General features: G+C 39.2%; 1 protein-coding gene across 6 annotated transcripts in view; it reads left to right on the plus strand.

Annotated features, from left to right (window-relative positions):
• LOC23687582 (muscarinic acetylcholine receptor M3) overlaps positions 1 to 19,006 on the plus strand; it is a 110,000-nt gene that overhangs the window by 36,645 nt on the left and 54,349 nt on the right. The window lies entirely within an intron of this gene.

The following is a 19,006-nucleotide window of genomic DNA, read 5'->3' on the forward strand; positions in this document are numbered from 1 at the left end:
ACTGCGAACCAAGGGACCATCGAGTTTGCCTTGAAAACCAACTTTCACTATGATTCTCTAACTCGATATTGAGATACGGAATATCGAGTAAGGGAGAGTTAACTGTATATTTGATTTTTCAGACAATTTCGCAGTGAAACGAATTCAATTCAACACGCGGATTGAAGATTTGTAGCACTTTTCATGCTTGACAGCAAGATTGTTGTCATCATGGGTGTATATGCGTTCCATTGCTACTTCGGTGTATGTGTATTCGTAGTTGCTACTCTTTGATCAATCAGAATAATGATATTGCACAGAGAACCACTTAGATGAAGCTTGGGTTTTAGCTTGTTCTTACCATCTTCAATGTACAATAATACTACCCTTGATATTTCTCGACTGATAACGGCGCCGGCCACGTCGTTATGTCCACCGGGGAGAGGAAGGAAATTAATTACTTAGCCGTTGTTACTAGAAAACCGGAGAATCTCCTGCATTTACCACAGCTACCTTGGAAGTAAGTGAAAGGGACGGGCCTGGGATTGAACCCACGACCTTCTGCTTACAAAGCAGAAGTGATAGCCATTAGACCACCGACCCCGTCTCGAAAATCTCTCGACTTTACTCTTTAACAAAACTTGAAAACAATGTTTTCAGATTTCCTAAAGGAGGAAAACGACGTTACCGTCCAATGGAATGGTCTCAATGTGGGGTATTAAGATGTGCGGTCGAATCATCAAATTAGCATTTGTGATAACTTCACTTTTGAAGTGGTAGTTATCCAATGCCAACTCCAATGCCGAAGATGACGTCATGTTTGGCAAGCTGCGAACAAAATTTTTGGCAGGCTTGCCATCACCATCAGCTCAGATTTTGTTCTGAAAACTGCCAAAAATGTAGAAAAAGAGATGAGTTTAAGGACATATCTCCTTGAGTACTCTAATATGGCACCTTACTTCGCCCTTCACTTTCCGCTCCCTCCTCTCAACTTCTCACAGTGTTTTCGAGAGCGATCACAAAAAATGATTATTTGGAGTTACTAACCTTATCGTAGAGGGGTGTTTTTTTTTAACTGAAAGCATTCCATAATGTGATACCCACTATTTTTCAGTTTTTGAATGCAAACACGTAGTTATTGCTGTGATTTGTGTTGTAAAATACCACTCACTCTCACACTCACTTCTTCTTCCCGCACCGGGTTGTTGTTTGAAGGCTTTTCGGTGCCCTGTCTAATATTCACTTTTCATAGTATTTCTACTCGCCGTAACAATTCAAAAATCTGATGCGATACTAGTAACACTTTATTTTTTCTCACACCGTGCTCCTGGGTGCAACAAATCATTTAACTTCACCGATTTGTGCTCGAAAAACAGCACCGGAACACGAATTCACTCAGCCAACATTGTTCATGAATAGGATGCGCAGCTCTCACTGATTGGAAATGATGTCAGTTTTTATGTTAGGAATTAAAATTGTTTGGATATTCATACACTTGCATCAACCACGTATTTTAAAAATTCATAACACTCAAAAGATGTACAATATTACTAGTGTTGCAAAACATTTTTATGCGTGAGAAAAACAATGTACGACGCATTTAAACAGCAAAAATGAATATAAGATATTATACACTACAATTGACTGTAGAATTCAAATGCATACTGATGGCAACTTTCTCCGTCCGTGAGAAGCGAGAGAAGAGAGGAGAAAACTGCCAAAAAAAGTAAACAAAACACGCATGGTGTGAAAAATGCTTATAATGTTGGTCAAAGAACATGTTTTCACTACCAAATGAAATAAATTGTGATTTTGAGCTTTTATGAAGTTGTTGATGAATTCATATCGACAATAATATCTTTGTATGAAACGTCTGCTAGTGATACTGCCTACGTATTTCTGTGGGTGGAGGTATACATGGAACATTACGATTTGTTTTTGGCTTGCGCACATAGCATTGTGCTCCGCCCTGTTGGGTGGCTCGAGAAGGTGCTTTAGCGGGTGGCTCGAGTGGGTGGCAACATTATGTTAACATGCTCAATGAACTTTCACCTTAAGATGTGCGGTCGAATCATCAAATCAGCATTTGTGATAACTTCAGTTTTGAAGTGGTAGTTGTCCAATGTGGAAAAAGAGATGAGGTTTTAAATGCTTGGCCCATTTTCGATTTTCAATCATGCATTGGCCTTTTTTGTAGGCAAACTTGAATTAAATTGGCGTGCCTTGACCCAAGGCAAGGCCCTTTTGGTTTTCAACGTCTCGATGGGGAGAGATCTTGGGAGACATCCGATCTTTGGTCGTTTTAAGGAGGGGGGCATTGAATGATTTGGAGACAAAGCGATTATTGGCCGTGTTGAAAATCGGGTTAATAGCGGAAAGTTTTATGATTATGTTGACAATGTTTGCGTAGTTTGGGGCTGTTGGGCACAAGGTATTTTGAAGACAGGTACGGCAATCTAAGCAGTCAGTGGATGCGGGGAGTCGTTGACAGCAGGGGGAGGAAAATGACAGCAGTTGGTTGATGCAATTCTCCCCTCCAATGGTTGCTATTGTTTCCATTGTGTCGTAATGTTTTTTTTATGGCCCACCAACTACCCCCACTCCAAAGAGCTCTACAGAGGCCCCTGGTAGTGCTAGTGGACACCATTTATTAGATATTAATAACGATAAAACAAGACAGAGTAACATTGAAATAGGAGTAGAAAAGTGAGTTGAAGTTCCAGTGGATAAAAATCCTTTTAAGGAACTCCGGAGGTTTATAGGACTACAGATATGACTATGGTGAAAAGATCACACTTAACAATTTCGTGCATCTTTTCTTTTAAATGCAATTTCAAACTTCTTTTGGAAATGTTTCTGTTATTCACTGATTTTAAATAATTTGGCAGTACATTGTATTTTTGTGGACCAATGAAAGTAATCCTTTTTTGTCCAAGAGTAGTTTTTGCCTGAGTTCGCAAAAAGTGATGTGTTTGCCGAATGTTTTGCAGCTGATTATTTAACATGATTGGTAGATTATTATGTGCATTATCATTATATATTGCATCATAGACAAATAGGCAAGTTTGAAGCTCACATAAACCACAAATAGGAAGAATGCAATGATTTGTATTGGCATAAAGATTGACTGTGGAATACAGTGCATAAATATTTGAATTCCGAGATTAGCTTATTAACCATATCTTTTAATTTTGGATGGTACGGTTTTCTTCCTTGGTGAGTGGAATAACATATATTTGGTTTTGGCTAAATTGAGCGAGAGAAGGTTCATACAAAAATAATCATTGAGTATACAAAGATCATGTTCAAAGCAGAGTCGTCGGCAAAAAGTCTTGGTATACCTTTTAGATCGAGCTTCTGTTTTCTATTTTCGAACTATTTTCTTCGCCTCTATTTGTCTTATTACATAGTCGACTTACTCAACTACTGCAGAAGTAGTACTACAACCTTGCCTGAACCCGTACTGGAGTGGATATAAAACATTATGCAGCTTGAATAATCGAGTTATCTTGTTCACGATAAGCTTTTCGAAAATTTTGTTAAATACTGAAAGTGTGGAAATTGGATGATAGCTGCAGGATCACCGGACTTAAATATCGGAGCAGTGTTGTTCAGACTCATTTCCCCGAAAATAACATTTTCCGAACTACGAAGCCACGAACTACTACAACCATGCTCTATCCTCCTGAGATAGAAAAGCAGATGGTTAAGCTTGAGTACTGCACACAAAATCGATCAATTTTGATCCCAGAGAGCCACAATTCAAGTTTCGGTGAAATGAAATGAGTGAGTGAGTGAGTGCGAATCATTTCACCGAAACTTGAATTGCGGCCCACCGAGATCGAAACTGTCGGATCCCATGTGCAACACTCAAGCCCAACCACCTCCCCTTCCATCTCAGGAATACAACGCACAGTTATAACAGTTCATGGCTACACAATTCGAAATGAGTCTGGTCAACACTGTATCGGAGTCACCTTGGCTATTTTGAGGCAATCTCCTGATGCAATAATTTCGTCGAACATGTTGGATAAAATTGTTGAAAATTTGGCATAGTTTATCTTAAGTAATGATGGCAGAATATTGTCTGCTCAGGGACATTTGTTAGAATCTAGGTCGTCGATAAGGGTGTTAGATGATTAAATGGACTTTTCCCAGGGATTCTGGGGGTTAGATTTTCCTAGCCAACTCCTCTCCTACTGTCGTGAAGTAATTATAGAGAATTTCACCAGATTCTTCAACAGAGCTTGATGGAACATTTTGTGCATTGTTGATACAAATTTTCTGTTTTTCTTTTGTTCTTCCAAAAATGTTATTGATATTGCTCCACAATTTTGAATGGCATGTTGTGCTCAATAACTTTTCAAAATATTGTTTTTTCACAGGCAATTTTGGTATACTGCATCTTTTTTACTTATATGATTCAACATTGCTTTAAGATTAGCGTAATTTGTGTTGCGTTTCACTATTTTAAGGTAACTTATTTTTCATCCTTATCAACACCGAGAGATCAAAGGACATCCAGGGACAATGTTTTTATATTTTAATTTTCCGCGACACAGTTCTTGTGCAACGATGTAAAATGACGTGATCCAGCAGATTGTTACTAGACGGTCTTGTTGTGAAGGTGTTTGAACAAACCATGCCGTACGATTCAATTAAACTTTTATATTTCTCGACAATATTATTATACATGAGGTTAATCGGAATGTTAAAATTACCTAGCATGAAATATAAATGATTGTTGATCTACTCTTCGATTTTGTCCAAAACAACAGTTTACATCATATAACGGAGGTCGATAGACTCCATGTATTTCATATTGATGTTCATGAACTTTCAGCTCAATATGTATAAGGTGTAAGCCATCCAAAGTTTCTGATGCTATCAATCTATAGTTTATTTGATTTAAAATATAAATTGCCAAACCACCACTCGAAGAGCTTCTACAAGAGAAAATACACTGATATCCTGGTATACCATATAAACACGTATTTTTCGCTTTAAGCCAAGTTTCGCTAATGACAAGTACATCCAAAGGGACATCACATTGGTGCAAAAATTCAAGAATAGAATCAAATTTTGCCTACATTATTCATTCCTCTTATATTCCACTGAATTATTAAAACCATCATAAGCGTATTGAAATCATCTATTGAGCAATTGAAATCCATTGTAATTGACATGAATATGAAAACTGATAACAACATAGGCACAACGGAATTTGATGAAACTATTCGAGCAACCTGTTCAAGTCCATTCTATTGCGAATTTCCTGAGGCTTAGAGTTTTCATTTATTTTTGCCAAAATAACGCCACCTCTACCTTGCCAGACGTACTTCAGATTAAGTTTTTCTGGAGCCTGTCGCAATTCATTTAGTAAGTTAGTTGATAATGGAGTGAGCTCATCGCGAATTGTAACGGTAGTAGTTTTGCTTTTACACATTAGCTTGGGATCAACCATAGTTGAAACCAGTTGACCAAACTATCCTGATTGGTGACATTGCATTTTTATCACTTGCCTGAATTCTGGCTGCAGAAACTATCGAGTGGTTGTAAGATTCAACTCTTATTCTTTCAAATATTTTCAAACAGATGCCGGGTGAGTCTTCAGTTTTTTTAAAGGGATACCCAAAATAACTACATTTATTCATTACGGATATTTTGTTTTGCTTATCCATTTCTATCTCCGTTTTGTAAACCAGAGTTTTTTGTTGGAAATCAAAAAACTTCCCCATTTTTTTTTAAGACGCGGACACGTTAATGCTTCCAGTGGACAATTTGCCCTTTGAAGGAAGCACCACACTAGACAACGGACTAGCATGCAACGCCCAGTGGCACAGTCGAAATACATTCCTGACGAAAAGTTTTCCGGACTGAAGCGGGAATCGAACCCATACCCCTTGACTCGACATTTGAAAATTAAAACAGTGTGTAGCGTAGCTTAGGACTGCTCTGCCCCCCTTTTTGTCTTGATAAGCCCAGTTTCAGCTGTGGATGATATTATGTATAGCAGAAAAGTAGATGAATATGTCAATTGCAGTCGCTTCTTTACAGCGTGCATTTCGAAGATGGGAATTGAATCAAACGAAGCTTCGATATTCAATTGATGTTAATATGATTATGTTTGAGAAGAATTTAACTAGAAGATTCAGGCATAGTGTTCATTACATATTCTTCAAAGGCAAGAAGTTGATAAGAGATCATGATCCCTCTATGTTCTGTTTCGCGGTACAATTGACGAAGGGACAGCTTTAAAACCAGGGTAGACAATCGTCACCGTCAAATGGAAAAAGTCCTCGACGAAACTAAAAAAAGAATCGTCATCGTGACTCAACCAGCGTTGGATGACGATTTGCTGCAGTGGTCCGCCACAAAGGCTCGGCGTCATGACGAACAAATAAGCCTCCTTCGTAATGGTCGAATCTTCGTTCGGGAGCTCTGAGGCGACTAAAAATATGAAGCGTGGCGTCGATAGATTATGAGCTTTTTTTTTTGAAAAAATAAAACAAAATAAACAAAGCGAGTCCGGAATTGCGCAAACGATCTCTGAATCGTCAACGTCACGCGCTCATCAACAGAGCTACTGTTGAAGCTTAAGGAGGACAGGTTAAATCGCCAATACAAGCAATTCTGGGATGGTATTCGCCGTTTTGTGCATGGCAAGCGAATATACAGTAAACGCCTCCTTCGTTTAAGATAGGAGAGCGAACGGAATGAAGACAAAGTTGTTCGTTGACGATTTTGGATTGACGTTTGTCGTACATTCTTTCGTCGATAACGAGACGACGACCTGCCAGAGTTATTATACTGGATGAAGATTGCCTGCCCTGTTTAAAACCATTGAATTAATTGATTTAAATGGCGTGCGTCTTTTCCCGAAGTAATTCTCAAGCTATCACCCTCATCTATTATTTTCCTTTGTTTTTACGGGTAAACTGGTTCAAACCCATTTCGGGTCTTCTTTGGATATATATCGTCACCGGTTAACATAAAATTTCACAGAGTACTGTTGGTTTTTGGCTGCCCTAAGTTCATCGAACCATCCGGAAGTGACCGGCAGCACATAAATTTAGAGAATCAATCCGGTGAGTTTGTTCCAGTATGATACTTTTTCTTTTGTGAGCCTTCCGGATCGTTTTTGTCCGCGTCGTGGAACTTCTGATCGTTTCTTGAACGGAAAATGTTATTTTCGGAGTTTGATAATTATGTTCAGATTGCGCATTCTGTCCGGGCGGGTGTTACGCAACTAACAATCGGTCGTGGATGCTTTTTAACCGTTCGATGACCCTGGAGGGATCGATTCTGCTTTTCGTATAATTTTGAGCAGAAAAACCGACTGTGTTATCCTAGGGTATTTAGTTCGTTTTTCGATTATCTAAAAATACAGTACCACCCAGTACAGTTTTTCAATGGGCACAATACAGTTTTTCAATAGGCGTGATTTTTTTTTACGCGTATCGTTATTTTATACAATCCGATGACCCTGGAGGGATCGGTTTTGCTTTTTACTGGTTATTGAGCAAAAATATTACTGCACAATCGACAAGCATTTCGCGAAATACTATTTATACTATAAATAAGCTATTGTTTTCTCTTTTGATTGCCGGCATTCAAAAGATTAATTTGAAAACGCTTAAACAACAAATATTTATGGTCTATCGCCAGCTTTCTAGGCGAATCCTGACAATATACCTTCCCCAACCTCCAACTCCGTAGCACTTATGAGGGTGTCGCTGAGTCGGTGGCCTCTCATTAAGTAAGTGCTACATCAACATTTCCTTCCCCTATCCCAAGTTACGGTAAAGATGGGCGTGGCCGGGAATAGCGATATTCATGCTTTTAGTATTCTTGTTTATGATTTGAACAAGGTATACTCCCCTGTCTTGTTCTTGAAAGTAGTCAGGATGAGATTATTAAAAAGAAACATGAATGTTGCTAGTATCCAATCTACGAAGTATACCGTAACTACGCTAACGCTAACGCTAACGCTATATCGTCACCGGTTAACATAAAATTTCACACCTTGTTTTGAAATGAAATAAAAATTGAGGAGAAAAAGTTGCCAGGATCTCAAGGCTTGCAAACCTGATGGAGCTACATAAATTCGCCAGCTGTCCGATTGCATCCAGAGATGACGGATTGCTTTAAATGACACATAGGATTACCTCCCTAATAGATGCCTTGGTTGGACTGGCTTGATAGAAACTCCTCTGCGATGCAAAGATGGGGAACTCAACACAGATTCTCCAGCGATTCGAGTGAAAAATAAAATGCGAGGATTTTTTCAGTTACTCTCCCTCTTTTATTGCGATGCTCACCTTTACTCACATTTTATAACAGCTCTTGAGTGTGCTGCCCGAACAACACAGTCCTCGGGGAGTTGTGACGGTACTCTGTTTTAATGGAATTTTAATCTGTTGTGTTTTGTGCTGCATCAGAGGCAAAGGCAGCATGCTGCTCTAGAGTATGTCCTCAAAATCTGATGATGATTTTCAGGAGTATTATCAATCCTGCTGTTGCGAGATGTTATCAAATAGTATCAAAAATTGTTATGCTAGATTTCTCTCCTGCTGCTTTGTTAACCTTCACTCACACTTTAAAAGAACTCTTGAGTGACCTGCTCGAACAAAACACGCCACTCTTTTCTGATGGAGTTTTTCTCTGTTGTGCTTTGAGCTGCATCTTAATCGCTCATTTTTCGTTGCTTCTCTGCTTAGTAATTTTTCGCTCTAAAAAGATAAAGAGAGCAAGCTGCTCTATAGCATGTACCGAAATCTGGTGATGTTGAGGAGTATTCTTCTTCTTCTTCTTCTTCTTTTTCCTCTTTTCCTTCTTCTTTGCATTACGTCCCCACTGGGACAGAGCCGGCTTCTCAGCTTAGTGTTCCTATGACCACTTCCACAGTTATTAACTGAGAGCTTTCTTTGCTAAAGTTGTCATTTTCGCATTCGTATATCGTGTAGCAAGTACGATGACTCTATGCCCAGGGAAGTCAAGGAAATTTCCATTACGAAAAGATCCTGGACCGATCGGGAATCGAACCCAGACGCCTTTGCTGAGAGATTTGCTTAAATAATATTCAGCAGGGAATCAGGTAGGGCTCGAGGGCTTCGTAGAAAACCACGAATACGCTGGCTGTAGAGGATCAGGCGACCTTAAACGTTCGGGGTAACTGAAGAAGCATCGCCCAAGCCCGCGAAGATAGAGCTCTGCAATATACACGGCAATGGCATGAGCTACGCTTCAGCATTCAAGGTATCAAGATAGATACTATTGCTTAAATGGAATAATGTGTAGGGAGCCGGATCCTATTCTTGGCACTTTAGAATCACTCCGGCAGTGGGGTTTTTTGAAAGCTACAGAGCTCATTTTTGGCCACAATATGCGTCTTACTGGAGCGCTTCTTTTCACAATGTTTCAGACAATTCGGCCGATAATAACCCCCCATGCCAAAGTGAATCATGCATGTGCCCAAGCGATTAGGTTCTGCACCCTATGAAATGTACGTTAACAGAAAGAAGGAATTTGCATTGACAGAGAAGAGGTTTCAGTATATATCGTATTAATTGGCATTTGTTGTCCTCTCCTTTATGATTGAATATTCAATTTAGCAATTTTGCTATCGTACGTTCTGCTGAAGGATAGAGAAACCTGTTCTAGCTAATACATTGCACAATTACCGGCGTGAGAAAGCACCATGGATGATACTTTTCAGCTAACTTTCCTGCACGCACTGTGACTGCCAACTGGTACCTACATGTGTTCAGCCATTTTCCCATATAATCGCCCATATACTGGTCTGCAACATGATGCGAGACAAAGCGTTAACATTACCGCAAATTATTCGTCATGATAACCACTTGAATTCAGCCCCTGGAGCACGTCTCTCACTCGGTTGGGGCTTTGCCTGGTCGGGTCGTGTGCGGTTTCACTTTGCATCATGAAACGAGGAGGTTTCGGTTTGGTTTTGCTTCGACAACAGATTCAAGCTCGTGCAACTGATTGTCTGTGGCTTCCACAATATTCGTTCTCGGGCAAATGTGGCGGGATAGGCAGGCCAGGCCGTATTGCGTGTGTAAGAAGTGCTGTACTGTGCCATTATAATTCTCGGGAGTTCTCGGTAACATAATCCATCTGTGCATTGAGCGATGTTTTTCCACATCGGTTTGCATTGGTTTCATTTACGTTTCGGGTATCGCGCACTCAACTGAGGGAGCGAGACTAGATGAGAGCGAATTGTTTCAAAGGTACATACGTGTTCGCCTAATTGATTCAAAGGTACATACGGTGTAAGATTGCAAGGAGCCAGATTTTCATAGCTCGGTTGTCTTACTGTGCTATTCACGGAGGCTACCCATTTCGCATAGAGGCGTTCCGACTAAAAGCATTTCAAAGAAAGAAGTTTGGCATATTGAACGTAGCATTTTAAAAGGCATACTATCTTTTTCGATTCCGTTATTATTATCATTTTAAACATCATGTAAATTCCCAGGAGGAAGCAGAGAGCAGGGAATGTGAACTAATTGATTTCTCAGCAGTTTCTAAAGTCATGAAGCTGATTTTTCTCGTTTGTAAGTGAGGCAATAACTTATAACCTTCAAAATTTTACTTGAATCGAATGGACGACATCTGAGATATAGCGATGGGTGTAAAGTGGATTTCAGCGTCTTATGTGTGACATGACTGTATAGCTGATATAGTTTTCGCAAGTTTTGTCACATAAGTCATTCTTAGTCTATTAGAAATCAAGAATTTTATACAAATTTATTTTCAAAGGTGAGAATTCCATTTACGTATTAAAAAACTCCATTTACGTAATGATTCTGCTTATAATGTGTAGAAATTATAATCGTTTATATATACCCATAAAACTTTCAGAAAATTTTCAATTAAAAATAGGCATTATTTGGGTTTATGGTCGTATTATAATATAGAAATGGTTTACTCTCAGGCCGGAATAGTTTTAATAGTGTTATTATCTCGGTGATTTTTAAGAACCTTCAACCAATTCTCGAGCATATCCATGCAAATGACAGCATCTCGCCAGTTCATAAACTGCCTAAAGTCTCGCTTACTTCCACTGGTCTCTATCGAACCATTCACAAGTTCTGACATCTCAATGGGCAAGTGTCCAAATCGTCCGTCCGAAGAATGAGATTGAATCCTCAAAACAAAACCATTTCTCGGAAAATGGCCCCCCGGACAGCAATCGGCTTCAATAATAGAAGATACCATCAATAGTGCTAAATCGACCGCAAAAATATGCTACCAGCCGAGCCGTCCCTCCAATTACGGGCTCGAACTCTCATACCCAACAAGGGTCAGGGCTGTCAAAATTGATTTTAAATCCATATTGCCCTACCAGCTGGATCGTTGGTTTAGGCGTTTGCTAGTGTAAAAGAAATGGAATGATATTAAATCGCAGGCAGTAACAAGGCGTAAAGTAAGGGGGTTCAGTGCCTTACTGTAGATTGCACTGGACTTGGACTTGGACTTGGACTTGGACTTGGACTTGGACTTGGAACCTTGGACTTGGACTTGAACTTGACTTGGACTTGGAACTTGACTTGGACTTGGACTTGGACTTGGACTGGACTTGGACTTGGACTTGGACTTGGACTGGACTTGGACTTGGACTTGGACTTGGACTTGACTTGGACTTGGACTTGGACTTGGACTTGGACTTGGACTTGGACTTGGACTTGGACTTGGACTTGGACTTGGACTTGGACTTGGACTTGGACTTGGACTTGGACTTGGACTTGGACCTTGGACTTGGACTTGGACTTGGACTTGGACTTGGACTTGGACTTGGACTTGGACTTGGACTTGGACTTGGACTTGGACTTGGACTTGGACTTGGACTTGGACTTGGACTTGGACTTGGACTTGGACTTGGACTTGGACTTGGACTTGGACTTGGACTTGGACTTGGACTTGGACTTGGACTTGGACTTGGACTTGGACTTGGACTTGGACTTGGACTTGGACTTGGACTTGGACTTGGACTTGGACTTGGACTTGGACTTGGACTTGGACTTGGACTTGGACTTGGACTTGGACTTGGACTTGGACTTGGACTTGGACTTGGACTTGGACTTGGACTTGGACTTGGACTTGGACTTGACTTGGACTTGGACTTGGACTTGGACTTGGACTTGGACTTGGACTTGGACTTGGACTTGGACTTGGACTTGGACTTGGACTTGGATTGGATTGGATTGGATTTGGATTGGATTTGGATTGGATTTGGATTGGATTTGGATTGGATTTGGATTGGATTTGGATTGGATTTGGATTGGATTTGGATTGGATTTGGATTGGATTTGGATTGGATTTGGATTGGATTTGGATTGGATTTGGATTGGATTTGGATTGGATTTGGATTGGATTTGGATTGGATTGGATTTGGATTGGATTTGGATTGGATTTGGATTGGATTTGGATTGGATTTGGATTGGATTTGGATTGGATTTGGATTGGATTTGGATTGGATTTGGATTGGATTTGGATTGGATTGGATTGGATTGGATTTGGATTGGATTTGGATTGGATTTGGATTGGATTTGGATTGGATTTGGATTGGATTTGGATTGGATTTGGATTGGATTTGGATTGGATTTGGATTGGATTTGGATTGGATTTGGATTGGATTTGGATTGGATTTGGATTGGATTTGGATTGGATTTGGATTGGATTTGGATTGGATTTGGATTGGATTTGGATTGGATTTGGATTGGATTTGGATTGGATTTGGATTGGATTTGGATTGGATTTGGATTGGATTTGGATTGGATTTGGATTGGATTTGGATTGGATTTGGATTGGATTTGGATTGGATTTGGATTGGATTTGGATTGGATTTGGATTGGATTTGGATTGGATTTGGATTGGATTTGGATTGGATTTGGATTGGATTGGATTTGGATTGGATTTGGATTGGATTTGGATTGGATTTGGATTGGATTTGGATTGGATTTGGATTGGATTTGGATTGGATTTGGATTGGATTTGGATTGGATTTGGATTGGATTTGGATTGGATTTGGATTGGATTTGGATTGGATTTGGATTGGATTTGGATTGGATTTGGATTGGATTTGGATTGGATTTGGATTGGATTTGGATTGGATTTGGATTGGATTTGGATTGGATTTGGATTGGATTTGGATTGGATTTGGATTGGATTTGGATTGGATTTGGATTGGATTTGGATTGGATTGGATTGGATTTGGATTGGATTTGGATTGGATTTGGATTGGATTTGGATTGGATTTGGATTGGATTTGGATTGGATTTGGATTGGATTTGGATTGGATTTGGATTGGATTTGGATTGGATTTGGATTGGATTTGGATTGGATTTGGATTGGATTTGGATTGGATTTGGATTGGATTTGGATTGGATTTGGATTGGATTTGGATTGGATTTGGATTGGATTTGGATTGGATTTGGATTGGATTTGGATTGGATTTGGATTGGATTTGGATTGGATTTGGATTGGATTTGGATTGGATTTGGATTGGATTTGGATTGGATTTGGATTGGATTTGGATTGGATTTGGATTGGATTTGGATTGGATTTGGATTGGATTTGGATTGGATTTGGATTGGATTTGGATTGGATTTGGATTGGATTTGGATTGGATTTGGATTGGATTTGGATTGGATTTGGATTGGATTTGGATTGGATTTGGATTGGATTTGGATTGGATTTGGATTGGATTTGGATTGGATTTGGATTGGATTTGGATTGGATTTGGATTGGATTTGGATTGGATTTGGATTGGATTTGGATTGGATTTGGATTGGATTTGGATTGGATTTGGATTGGATTTGGATTGGATTTGGATTGGATTTGGATTGGATTTGGATTGGATTTGGATTGGATTTGGATTGGATTTGGATTGGATTTGGATTGGATTTGGATTGGATTTGGATTGGATTTGGATTGGATTTGGATTGGATTTGGATTGGATTTGGATTGGATTTGGATTGGATTTGGATTGGATTTGGATTGGATTTGGATTGGATTTGGATTGGATTTGGATTGGATTTGGATTGGATTTGGATTGGATTTGGATTGGATTTGGATTGGATTTGGATTGGATTTGGATTGGATTTGGATTGGATTTGGATTGGATTTGGATTGGATTTGGATTGGATTTGGATTGGATTTGGATTGGATTTGGATTGGATTTGGATTGGATTGGATTTGGATTGGATTTGGATTGGATTTGGATTGGATTTGGATTGGATTTGGATTGGATTTGGATTGGATTTGGATTGGATTTGGATTGGATTTGGATTGGATTTGGATTGGATTTGGATTGGATTTGGATTGGATTTGGATTGGATTTGGATTGGATTTGGATTGGATTTGGATTGGATTTGGATTGGATTTGGATTGGATTTGGATTGGATTTGGATTGGATTTGGATTGGATTTGGATTGGATTTGGATTGGATTTGGATTGGATTTGGATTGGATTTGGATTGGATTTGGATTGGATTTGGATTGGATTTGGATTGGATTTGGATTGGATTTGGATTGGATTTGGATTGGATTTGGATTGGATTTGGATTGGATTTGGATTGGATTGGATTTGGATTGGATTTGGATTAAAATGGAGGTTATTAGAACTAACTTGGAGGTGATGATTTCGAGGTTATTTGGCAATTTGGAGGTTAAAAACCCCTCCAAACACTAGCGATTTTGCGGTGGGATGTTGACGTTTGATGACGAATGGAAGAATTTTCAAGCCATTTCATGACATACAAGCACAGAAGCACATAACATATGTGGAACTTAGAAGTGAAAGCGAGTTGAAAAGTTGTACCCACTTTCAGCTGCTGGCAATTGGTATATCTAGTATAGAAGACTACGAACTGTCATTGCCAATGGTAAACAAACACCATATGATTCGAGCAGTAGACCAGTTGCTGCAAAGATTACATAGATTAAGATCGAGTAGGGGCCCAGATAGCCGTAGCGGTAAACGCGCAGCTATTCAGCAAGACCAAGCTGAGGGTCGTGGGTTCGAATCCCACCGGTCGAGGATCTTTTCGAGTTGGAAATTTTCTCGACTTCCCAGGGCATAGAGTATCTTCGTACCTGCCACACGACAAGTCGAGTCTAGTACACGACACTGAAGACGGCCTTACAGGATATACGCATGCAAAAATGGTCATTGGCATAGTATAAGCTGGAAGTGCTCATAAGAACACTAAGCTGAGAAGCAGGCTCTGTCCCAATAGGGACGTAACGCCAGAAAGAAGATCGGTGGACGGTCGGCAACGTTTGGAAGCAATGTCTGAAGACAAATCATTTTTTTTTTCATACAACGTAAAATTTTTGGTTCATACTATCCAATATTCATGTTTCTTAACCACAGAATCTAATCGTTTCGAAAATATTATCCTATTATAATATTCCATCAAAAAACTTCATGATAAAAGCTTTTGCTTTACAAAATCCTTCCATTCATTCACCTAAAAAATACAATATGCTAGAAACAACATAGATACCTTTTATATTGACTCAATAATCTTGGATACGAGTGATGTAAATCCAATTTCAAAGTTGTATCATAAATTGGATTGGATTTGGATTATATTTGGATTATATTTGGATTGGATTTGGATTGTCTTCTTGTCTTCTTGTCTTCTTGTCTTCTTGTCTTCTTGTCTTCTTGTCTTCTTGTCTTCTTGTCTTCTTGTCTTCTTGCCTTCTTGTCTTCTTGTCTTCTTGTCTTCTTGTCTTCTTGTCTTCTTGTCTTCTTGTCTTCTTGTCTTCTTGTCATCTGTTTATCGTCTTCTTGTCATCCTCTTATCGTCTTCTTGTTCTCTTCATGTCGTCGTCTTGTCGTCTTATCGTCGTCTTGTTCTTGTCTCCTCGTCATTTTCTATGAAATCAACTTCCTGCTGCCTAACCTCATTACGCCACTGCTCACCTCTATATATTTTTGTTGCGATGGGAAATCCTTTCGGAGAGATTCATTCACAAAACCAGGGTAGCTTATAATCCAAACAGCAATAAAATGGTACGTAAATCATATCGAAACGAACGAGTAACGAGATCTGACATCCATTTTCTTGGACCGCTCCTCGCTCGTTCCGGTCAGTGATCCTCTTCTCTAGTTGCCCATTTCTTCTGGCGGACCATATTCTGATTCACTTTACTAAATAGTCCTAGCAGGCAGCCTCCTAGCCATCGCCATAAGCCGTACAATACCATACATTGAGGGTGAAAGTGGAATGTGTTGATATCAACCTCTAGTAAAAGGCAGCCAGATTCACAAGCAATTAAAGAACGGGAAACATTTTTTTATCCCAAGGTCGCCAATAAAGTAATGAGATATGAGCAATAGTTTAGAATAATTTTAGCAAATAAATTATATCAAAATAGCGCTAAAATAGTACTTTATGCAACAAGTTGCACAATGATGGTAAAATGGCTGTAAAAATCTATTGCTTTTTATATGATTTAGGCACATTTTTTCCCTTAGTAAATTCTAATATTTTTCTGCTTATTTCAATATGTTTCTTACACAGATTAAATCTTGCGTTTATTTCTAGAAAAAATGTGCTTAAGTGCATAGCCTATTTATACTCAATTATTGTTTGTTACAAATTGTTTTGTTGGATATTTTTGGATAAATAAAATATGACTATATTTTTCTAATGGCATGATTATATTTGTACCCACAGTGAAAAGGGTCGCTCGGCAGTCTTATTGGAATCCTTTTTCGAAAAATCAAGCCAAACGGTAGCCATTTCATTCTGAAACTGCTACTGCTGCTGCTTTACGACGAATCTGGACCGAGAACCGAGAATTGTGAGAACTGGTGGCTGTTATTGTTGAAGGTGGTTTTTGTGCATTTGTTCGTCGAAGCGGAAACCCGGAACGGAAGGCACAAAACAAAAGCATTAATCGTACTCCATCGCAATTGATGGAAAGAGGTATGGGAATGGGAATGTTAGATATGAGAGCCATAGAAATGGAGCCAGCCAGGCGCTGAGCAGTACAAGAGAAGAAAGTGGGGGCTTTTGGGTGTTTGGTCATTTTCCGTTATAGCGAATAAAGCTTAGGTTGGCACAAATAATTTAATTTTCGGCTTTATACTAATTGGTTTTACTTTATTTTTTGAGTAGCAAGAATACCCAAACAAATGTGCAAGCATTAAAATATTTACGGCTCCAAAAATGTCTATGTTTGATTTTAAATGCCAGGAAATGTATTCTGTCTAGGTTAGGAGAGCAAGGAAATATATTCTGGCAAATTTGGAGCCTACAGATCTATAAGCTCAACAAATGATCTTTAGGAGATTATGGAAATGGTCTATACGTCTTTATCAATTATACTCTATCGAGTTTTGAGGACATTGATAAATTACTTTATTCCAGAAACTACTTGGAGTGCAGAATACCAGATCTATAAGGGAAACAAGAAACATTACAGAAACTTGCAAAGAATGAACCACGAACGAAGACTGTTAAAGTTAAGAAAAAACAAATTTCTAGTTCGACGACTAATAAAAGACGTCCAATAACATTTTTGAGTACATGTCCTTAAATCTACAAGCATAACAAGCAGGGCTGGCATCAACTCGCACAATGCGTGCAAAGAGCAGATTTAAAACACTGCACAAAAAGGAGACAGACGCGCGCAGAGTGTTACAACACGAACTTAATGAGTAGTAGGGAAGAGAGTGTAGGCGATTACGTAAAGAGTTATGCTGTCAGAGTGGGAAAAACATGCTCAAAGTGTACAAAATTTGTCATTTTTTGCCTTATAACATGAGTTTTTTTCAGAACGGGACCCACGAGTAGCCCGACGACATTTTTGAACTCAAGATGGCGATTTCCTGTTTGTGAAAACTCCTCAGAACCCATGCAATATGGCTATTTGTGGAACAGGACTGACTTCCGGTTTGTAAAACTCAATTGAAAGCCACGCAGTATGCGTAGTTTGGAACGGAATTTTTGTGAATTGATTTTCACCATCTTGGATTCCAAAATGGTGTCGGACATCGATTTCCGTCATCCGTCGGTCACGTTCCAAACATTCTACCATATTTTCCAATAGAAGCTCGCCTAATTTAGTAAGTACTCAATCAACCCCACAAAAAGTGTTTGTTTCCTTCAACACTTTGCATTGCAGCGAGAACAGAATCACAAAGAATGAGGTGAGAACCAGTGAGAAAGTATAGCTTGTTATACAACAATTCTCGAATCTAGGGTGACTCGGCCAGATTGGCCTTATCACTGGGGTACCGCTGACTTCTGGTGAAGGCCACGGAAATCGTCTGGAGCGGGTAACAACCACCTCCTTTCCCAGAGTCGGCTCTTCACTCTTTCACTGATCAGGGAACTAAGTAACACAATGTCACGGTTTACTTTTATACAGATTTATTACCTTCCTTCGTTTTTTTTTTTCACTCAAAATAATACTCCTATTCTTCATCTGACTTGAATAAAACACCAACGATTGAAAACTTGTTTCTTTGTTGTACAAAATATAATGTTTGCTCACCTAGTTTTTGTAGCCTATCTCATGCAATTTTTCCTCAGCTCTCTGATGGTAATCTCAGAGTAGGTGGCGAACTCAGGAACCAAAATTAAAAACATGGCGAATGCTGGTGCAAGTGGTTTGCTGCTAAACATGGGTTGAAAGCTTTCATATAACGTATTAACAGTAATTTTATTTATTTATATTATATATTTTCCTTAGGGTGGCGAATACTGGTACATCTTCCTTACTTAAATGGAATTACGTTAAGTAATATTAAAACAACTTTGATTGCATAGGCATATTAATTCGTACTTATGTTAAGGTGAAGATGAATCTAAGCCAAACCTCAAATGTCAAGAGCACGAATATCGAGAACCGAGCACCTGTTTGAGCGGAATACTTAATCGATTGTTCACCACCAGCTAGTGACCAATCGATTAAGTTAATTAACCTTAATGGGTCTGAGAACCGAAATCCATGATGTGTTTATAAGTGCTCTTCATAGATGCAAC

Source organism: Aedes aegypti, chromosome 3 (genome assembly GCF_002204515.2).
Source record: "Aedes aegypti strain LVP_AGWG chromosome 3, AaegL5.0 Primary Assembly, whole genome shotgun sequence".
Taxonomy (NCBI): Eukaryota; Metazoa; Arthropoda; class Insecta; order Diptera; family Culicidae; genus Aedes; species Aedes aegypti.